This window comes from Crocuta crocuta, unplaced genomic scaffold (genome assembly GCF_008692635.1).
Source record: "Crocuta crocuta isolate KB4526 unplaced genomic scaffold, BGI_CrCroc_1.0 scaffold581, whole genome shotgun sequence".
In the NCBI taxonomy this organism is placed as follows: domain Eukaryota; kingdom Metazoa; phylum Chordata; class Mammalia; order Carnivora; family Hyaenidae; genus Crocuta; species Crocuta crocuta.
This window is the reverse complement of record NW_027528635.1, coordinates 928,580-937,084: the sequence shown is the minus strand read 5'-3', so window position 1 is coordinate 937,084 and position 8,505 is coordinate 928,580. Positions and strand designations below refer to the sequence as shown.

The window sequence follows — 8,505 nt, the reverse complement described above, 5'->3', positions numbered from 1 at the left end:
CCCAATTAGGTGGGGTGAAATAAAATCCAGTAACTTAATTATGTCATGGAAACTACTTACTTATTAATACTCAGAAAGACATATTTAGGGGAAGGATTTTATACCCCTTCTTCCCAGCCGAGCAAACTGCCTTGGGGAGAGAAGTACCGCACTTATACTTTCCATTTGTTCCTTTTCCTCCACCCCTTTCATAGCTTCTCCCGTGGAGATAATGTGATTTTTATCAGTCAGTTTGATTCCTCTATTATGATAGCTTTTACTATTGGACACACTTACTCGGTCTTTAAGGTTTGGTCTCAACTGGCTTTCCTCTTTCACTTGCTACCATATTTTATGTGAAGACGTTTTCAATTTCTTTTTTTTATTTTTATTTTTTAAAAACATTTTATTTATTTTTGAGAGAGAGATACAGTTTGAGCAGGGGAGGATCAGAGAGGGAGGGAGACACAGAATCTGGAACAGGCTCCAGGCTCTGAGCTAGCTGTCAACAGAGCCCAATGTGGTGCTTGAACCCAACAACCGTGAGATCATGGCCTGAGCCAAAGTCGGACGCTTAACCGACTGAGCCACCCAGGTGCCCCAAACATTTTCAATTTCAACAAGAGAAGATCCTTAAAGGCTGCTAAGACCTGAAGGAAACTACGTTGGTGGCTTGGGTCACTGAGTAGGTATTGATTAAGCCCCTATGAGAAGCTATGAAGTTATAGAAGCACAGGTGTGCAAACATGTAAATGTAAGTAGGACCCCAGCATTGAAAAGATTAGGTTTGAGACCAAACCTGAGTTGTCTTCAATAGCTAGTGTGTTTCCTTCCCCAACTAGTGAAGAATCATCTTCCCAGCATTCCAACATCAGTAGACTAAGTCAAGTTCATGTGCTAATGTGTTATCCTTTGCGGGAAAAGTAGCTTGGATGAGAGGGCCTCTTAGCCTGGTCAGATAGCTACATGTTGGTTCCTTAAGGCTAAATATTCAAGTCATAAAGTGGCCCAATGCATTAGCAATATTACTTCATAACATCTAAGTTTCTTTCCTCAAATTCTCTTTGCAATAAGTGTTGTAGCAGTGGCTTCACTCAGTTAATACTCACCTAACCCAAACCAACTGCCTACCTTGAATTCCCAGCACATGGTACCAACTCCTGTTGGTTCCAGTATCTACATCATTGCCTTGATTCCTTCCTGCCTTTTGTGATGTAGCTGAGTAGAGCTAGAAACCAAACAGAAATGAAACGTGAGTGTCTACCCACAAAAGTGGTGCTAGGCACATTTTCTTTTCACTTATACAGCAACATCAATCCTTCTCTACTGTTTGCCCTGGGAAAATTTCATGCCAAGGACGGATAGCGTCATTGCTGTGACAATGCCCATTGCATTTGTGTAGCACTTTACTATTACAAAAATATTTCATATCTATATTTTATTTAATCTTGTAGGTACATGGATAAGTTCAGTCTCCTAGGTAACTTATTCTGCTCTACTTAAGACATTAACAAATGCATATTTCAATATAACGTTCATTATTACTAATGTCCTGAATAAAGATAATTGGAATTGGTGTGGCCCAAGAGGGTTCGCCCAAGCCAATTTCTATTCAATTTAGTCAGTATTTATTCTCCCAATTCTCCACCAGTAGGCCAATAGAAGTTACAGGCAAGCCAAGCTCAGTACAATACGAGGGCAGACGTTCAGAGCAATATCACTGGTCAAAAGTGGTATAGTCTGCCTCAGGAAGCAGTGAGTTCCTTGTCACTAGAGGCATTCAACTCATGGCTGGTTGATCACTTGTAGAGAAATGGTAGAGGATATTCTTGCATTATATATTGACGTGGTTTAGATGACTCCTCTGGACTTTAAATCTTTAAGTCCATGAAACCAGTTTTTCTACTTATTTAGCCTGTGGCCTATTATTTATCACCTATGTGAATGGATTCTATCTAAAGGCCCACCATTTTATTTTATTTTATTTTTTAAGTTTTTAAAAAATTTTAATTCCAGTATAGTTAACACAGTGACAGCTTCAGATGTACCATACAGTAACTCAACAATCATGTGCATTATTCAGTTTTCATCATGATAAATGTACTCTTTAATCCCAATCACCTATTTCACCCATCCCCACACCTGAAAAGCCCACCATTTTATTTATTTATTTTTTAATGTTTTTAATTTATTTCTGAGAGAGAGAGAAAGAGTGTGAGCAGGGGAGGGTCAGAGAGAGAGGGAGACACAGAATCTGAAGCAGGCTCCAGGCTCTGAGGTAGCTGTCAGCACAGAGCCTGACGCGGGGCTCGAACCCACGAACCATGAGATCATGACCTGAGCCGAAGTCAGACGCTTAACTGACTGAGCCACCCAGGTGCCCCAAAAGCCCAGCATTTTAGAATTCAATCCAATCCTTTCTAATCCAGGCCCACCATTGTCTAGAATTTGGTTTCTAGACTAAACTGTCGGTTATCTGATCTTGTAAACATACAACCATTCAAGAACTACTTCCTGCATCTCGTATTGCAGCTTTGACAAATGTCATGTATCTGTGTATGGTTTCTGAATACACATGTTTCCTCTCATCTCAAAAACAAAGAGAAAGAAAGCTGTGTTAGTCCAGGCAAGACAAGCTTTACAAAAATGGCAATTTAACATTCTCACATTATTTACATTAAAAAATCTGTCTTTTCTATGCAGAAATGACTCCCAGCCCGTTTCTCCCACCAATTTCCACAGTGAGGACGAGGTAGTACTTGTCTGCCGGCTCAGCACCACAGCAAGCCCTGAGGTTAAGTTAACCTATTTTCCAAAGAGAGAAGATATTTTAAGGGATGCTATGCAAGAGCTCTAAATTCAGATTTAAGTGAACATTTACGGTCAATTCACACCAGCTAGACCTTTTCAACAACCCCCCATTCTTCACACTCAGCCCCACCATTCTTCACACTCAAGGGAATACCCCATAGCACGTTGCCGCTAGACTTGCCCTCAATCCTGCATCCAGCCCTTCTGACTACAGTAACAGCAGTATGGCTCAAAATCTTTCGTGCCTACCTGCTCCGTGATGAAATCATGCATCCTTATTATGCTCAACATGGAGACTACCTGCTTTATCACTGCTGCCCCCTCTATAATATCTTTCCAGTTTTCTATTGAAGGAGGCACAGAGGGCAAACCAGCAAGTCCACGAGATAAATCAGCAGTATGCAAACTTTGGTGTTCATTAAAATCACCTGGAGTGCTTGTTAAAACACACACGGTGGGGACCTCCCTCAAGGGTTTCTGATTCAGTAGGTCTGGAGGGGGGCCCAGTAATTTACATGACTAACAAGTTCTCAAGTGATGATGATGATGATGATGATGCTGGTCCGGGGATCACACTTGAAGATTCACCAGCATAAGGAGAAATCTAACGAGGTAAATGCCTGTCTTCCTCACTGCACACACCTCCAATCTCTGAGTGAATTCCTTGGAGCCCTTCACACATCTTCTCCAACAGGGTGAAACTCCAGAAGGCCACTGATGCAGGCTTTCCAGCATTTTGCATCTTTTTCTCTTTTATGCTTATATAAGCATAAAACACTGGAAGTTACAGAACCTGTTCAGCTGTTTTTTAATAAGCTCTGCAAAGTGTGTGTATTACTTTCCCGGGGCTGCTGTAACAACATATCACCAACTTGGTGGCTTAAACAATAGAAATACATGGTCTTAGAGTCCTAGAGGCCAGAACTCCGAAATGAAGTTGTCCATAGAGTCTTGCTCTCTCTGAAACCTCTAGAGGAATGTTTTTCCCCCTCATCTAGTCTTTGGTGGTTTGCCAGCAAACTTTTGCATTTTTTGTCCTGCAGTTGCCTTCATCATCATGATGTTCTCCTTGTGTGTCTCTGTGTCTTCACATGGCCATCTTCATTTTATTCTTTCCAGAGTGCTTGAGGTATAATTAACAAATGAAAATTATATATATTTAAAGTATACAATGTGATGACTTGACACACCTATACATTGTGAAATGATTAACACTATCAAGCTAATTAACACATTTATGACCTCGCATAGTTACCATTTCTTTTGGTGGTGAGAATATTTAAGATCTAGTCTCTTAGCAAATCTCAAGTATACAATACAATATTAACTATAGTCACTGTGCTTTATATTAGANTATTTTTTACAGGCTGAACTTTTTTAGATTCCACATATAAGTGATATCAAAAAGTATTTGTCTTTCTGTGTCTAGAATATTTCACTCAGCACAATATCTCCCCCAGGTTCATCCATGTTGTGACAAATGGCAGGATTTCTTTTTTTGTTATGACTGGATAACATTCCATTATATGTATATAATTCATTTCCTTTACTTCTTCATTCATCACATATGTTAATTTAGGATGTTTCCATATTTTGATTATTGTAAATAATGCTGCATGAACATGGGAGTGCAGACATCTTTTTGATACACTGATTTCATTTCTTTTAGATATATACTCAGAAGTAGGATTGCTGAATTATACATTTCTATTTTTAATTTTTTTAGGAACCTTCATACTGTTTTCCATAATGGCTGTACCCATTTATATCTTCTTATATAATGTGCAAGGGTCCCCTTTTCTTAATACCTAGCCAACACTTGTTATTTCTTGTCTTTTCAAGAATACCAATCCTAATTAAGTGTGAAATAATATCTCATTGTGTTTCTTATTTGCATTTCCCTAATCATTACTGATGTTGAGGACATTTTTATATTATTGTTGGCCATGTAGGTGTTTTCTTTGAAGAAATGTTTTAGGTCCTTGGCCCATTTTTAAATCAAATTATCTGATTTTTTTTTTTGCTATTGGGTTGTATGTGTTCCATATATATGTTAGATATTAATCCTTTTCAAAAATAAAAAATATGGTTTTCTGGGGCACCCATCTGGCTGGCTTATTGGAAGAACATGTGGTTCTTGATCTCAGGAGTCATGAGGTTGAGCCCCACGTTGGGTGTAGAGATTACTAAAAAAGTAAACTTAAAAAAATATATGGTTTTCCCATTCTGTAGGTTGCCTTTTCATTCTGTTGATGGTTCCCTTTGCTGGGCAGAAGTTTTTTAGTTTGATATAGCCCCACTTGTCTGTTTTTGCTTTTGTTGCCTTTGCTTTTGGCGTCAAGTTAAAAAAACAAACTGTTGCCAAGGACAAAGTTTTCCCATTTTCCTCTAAGAATTTCACGGTTTTAGGTCTTAACACTTAAGTCTTTATTTCATTTGAAATAAATTTTGTATTTGGTATATAATAAGGGTCCAATTTTATTCTTATACATGTGGAGATCCAGTTTTCCCAGCACCAGATATTGAAGAGACCATTGTATATTCTTGGCATCCTTGTCGAAGGGGTTGACCATATATACATGGGTTTATTTGTGGGTTCTCTGTTCTGTTCCATTTGTCTATGTATCTGTTTTTATGGCAATATCATACTGTTTTGATTATCAGAGCTTTGTAAAATAATTTGAATTCAGGAAGTGTGATGTCTCCAGCTTTGTTCTTCTTTATCAAGATTTCTTTGGCTATTCAGGGTCTTTTCTTAAATGTTTGGGGTTATTTATTCTATATCTATAATATCACCCATCAATTCTCATCCTGTGCAAGGCTTCTCTCAGACCCTGGTTGATAGGGGCTGGAGCCAAGATACAGGGCCATTTCAAGATCTGTAGTTGGACTGGGGTTGGTGGGCCTGACCTTGGGGACAAGCATGTGTGTGTCTACCTGCAAATCCTTGGGTGGGTAAGACTGCTTCAGACCATGGCTAAGGAGATGGAACAGAGTTTCAGAGCCATTTTAGGTCCACAGCTGGGATCAAGTTTGGCAGGCTGGATATCTGCAGCACAGATGGACCTGGCTCCTCCCAGGTCCCTTGGGAAATGTTGCTGGTGGCAGGACCAAGGCCAAGGGCCTATAGCTGAGTCCACAAGGGGACAGGGCTTTTTCAGGGTTTGTAGGCAAAACCGTGGTCAATGAGCCTACTGCCTGGGCATGGGCCTGCCTTCTCAAAACAGCCCTCCTTGAACTTGGGTTTCACCAGAGTTCTGAAACTTCCTACTTGCATCCCAGCATCCCACTAATGGATGTTTATCTGTGGATGACTGTCAAATTATCATTGCTCTGGGAGAATATGAGAGGGGGACCTTCTTATTCTGCCATCTTACCGATGTCCTCTTCGTGGCCATCTTCTTATAAGGATGCCATTCATAATGAATTAGTGGTCCACCCTACTCCAACATGACCACATCGCAAATAATTTAATCTGTAACAACCCTATGCCAAATATCACATTCTGAGGTTCTGTGGGTAAGGACTTCAACATATCATTTTGTGGGTGACACAATTCATAACAGAAAATGCTACAGAAGGTGTTATTAAATGAACAAGGTATTTCAGAATTAAGGAGATATGCCAGAAGTCAAGTCAGCCATTGGTTGGGTGTATCCATGATTAGAACTCAGTTATGGATGAAACATTTACTTCAGAGGTTTTACTGAAATAGGAAAAAGAGAAATTAAAAAGGAAAATGGAATAAAGAAAGTGATTTGCCAAAGTATCAAATGTATTTTTCAGTATTTTAAATAGGCAGGCATCTAGATTTTAAGTCTCTTAGTATTTCTGAGAAGCAGCTGACATGACAAATAAGACATTCACAGATTTTAAAAGAGCTTTTGTTCATTTCTTGGAAATATATTAATAATGCAAGATATGAATATTTTTTCAAAAAACTACAAAATACAAGCAAGTGTAAAGAAATAAATAAAATCACCCATCTACTCATTACCAGGCATTGATTGTTATACAAAAATTTTACATAGTTAGCTTTACACACATACCAGGCTTCCCAAACTTATGGACGAAAAAAATCCTCTGGAGAGTGTGAAGTTATTTTAATCACATATAAATTTCTAAAATCATTAACACTTATTTGTGAATTTAATAAAATTCTCATAGATACGTACTACTCTTTCAAGTAATTGTATATACCTTAGTAATAAATGAATACATATTAATATAAACTATTATTAGAATAGGAATAGCTTTTACATCTTGCATTTTGTTTTCTAATCAACACTTACCAAGTTACAAATGTGACTATTAACACATAGTCTGATTTTTTTATGTTATAAAGAGAACACACAAGAGATTCCCTACAAACCCTGCTTGAAGGAGATTATTTTTTGTCATTTAACATTATGTTGTGAGAAAACGTAGACTGACTACAAACACCATTTAATTCTAGGCAGCATAAATTAAATGAAATAATAATAGGTCTTCTGTTGACAATAAACATATGTCAACTCTATTGTTTGTAAACTGGTAGATTTTGTTCTTCACTATTTAAATAATGGTGTTGTATCTATAAAGTTTATGACAGAACGCAACAGATATGCCCCTTAGTTTTTTTAGTTAAAGCATAGTTGACACACAACATTACACTAGTTTCAGGTGAACAACACAGTGACTCAACACGTCTGTAAGTTATGCGATGCTCACCACAAGTATAGCTACCATATGTCTCCATACAACGTGATGACAGTATCACTGACCATATTTCTTACTTCCATCCCAGCGACTATTCATTCCACAACTAGAAGCTGGCATCACTCACTCCCCTTCATGCATTTTGCCCATCCCCTCACTCCCTCCTCTCTGGCAACAGTGAGTCTATTCTCCACATTAATGGGTTTGTTTCTGTTTTCTTGTTTATTCATCTACTTTGTTTTTTAGATTCCAGGTAGAAGTGAAATAATATGGTGTTTGTCTTTCTTTGACTTCATTCACTTAGCTTAACACCCTCTATGTCCCTCCACGTTGCTCCAGATGGCAAGATCTCATTCCATTTTATGACTAAGACTCTACTGTGTATATTACAGCACATCTTCTTTCTCTATTCATCTATTGATGGACACTGTGTTGCTTCCTTATTTGGGCTATTGTAAATAATGCTGTGGAGCACCTGGGTGGCTCAGTCGGTTAAGCCATCAACTTTGGCTCGGGTTATGATCTCGCGGTTTGTGAGTTCAAACCCCACGTATGGCTCCGTGTGACAGCTCAGAGCCTGGAGCCTGTCTCCGATTCGGTCTCCCTTTCTCTCTGTCCCCCCACCCCACCCCACTCACACTCTGTCTCTCAAAAAATAAACGTTAAAAAAATAAAAAATAATGCTATAATCAATGTAGGGGTGCATATATCTTTTCAAATTAGTGTTGTTGTTTTCTTTGGGTCAGTACCCAGTAGTGTGATTACGGTATCATGTGGTATTTCTATGTTTAATTTTTTGTAGAAACTTCTATACTGTATTCCAGTGGCTGCACCAGTTTAAATTCCTACCAACAGTGCATAAAGTTTCCTTTTTCTCCACATTCTTGCTAACACTTGTCATTTATTTATTTTTTTTTATTCTAGTCATTCTGGGTATGTCCCTTAAATGCTAAAGGGAACATTATTTTTTTTTCATATTTGATCTCATTCATAAATGACTGTCAAGAGGAGCTTGAA

The 8,505-nt window shown here is 38.3% G+C and overlaps 1 protein-coding gene across 7 annotated transcripts in view; it reads right to left on the bottom strand.

Annotated features, from left to right (window-relative positions):
• The window catches only part of SLITRK4 (SLIT and NTRK like family member 4), a 694,124-nt gene that overhangs the window by 244,150 nt on the left and 441,469 nt on the right, over positions 1-8,505 (bottom strand). For 5 of the 7 annotated variants that reach the window (XM_077755188.1, XM_077755189.1, XM_077755186.1 and 2 more), the window contains one exon: positions 1,111-1,207. The exons of the other annotated variants lie outside the window; for them this stretch is intronic. The gene's annotated coding sequence lies outside the window, so the exon portion shown is untranslated. The remainder of the gene's footprint in view (positions 1-1,110; positions 1,208-8,505) is intronic. 7 annotated transcript variants of the gene reach the window in all.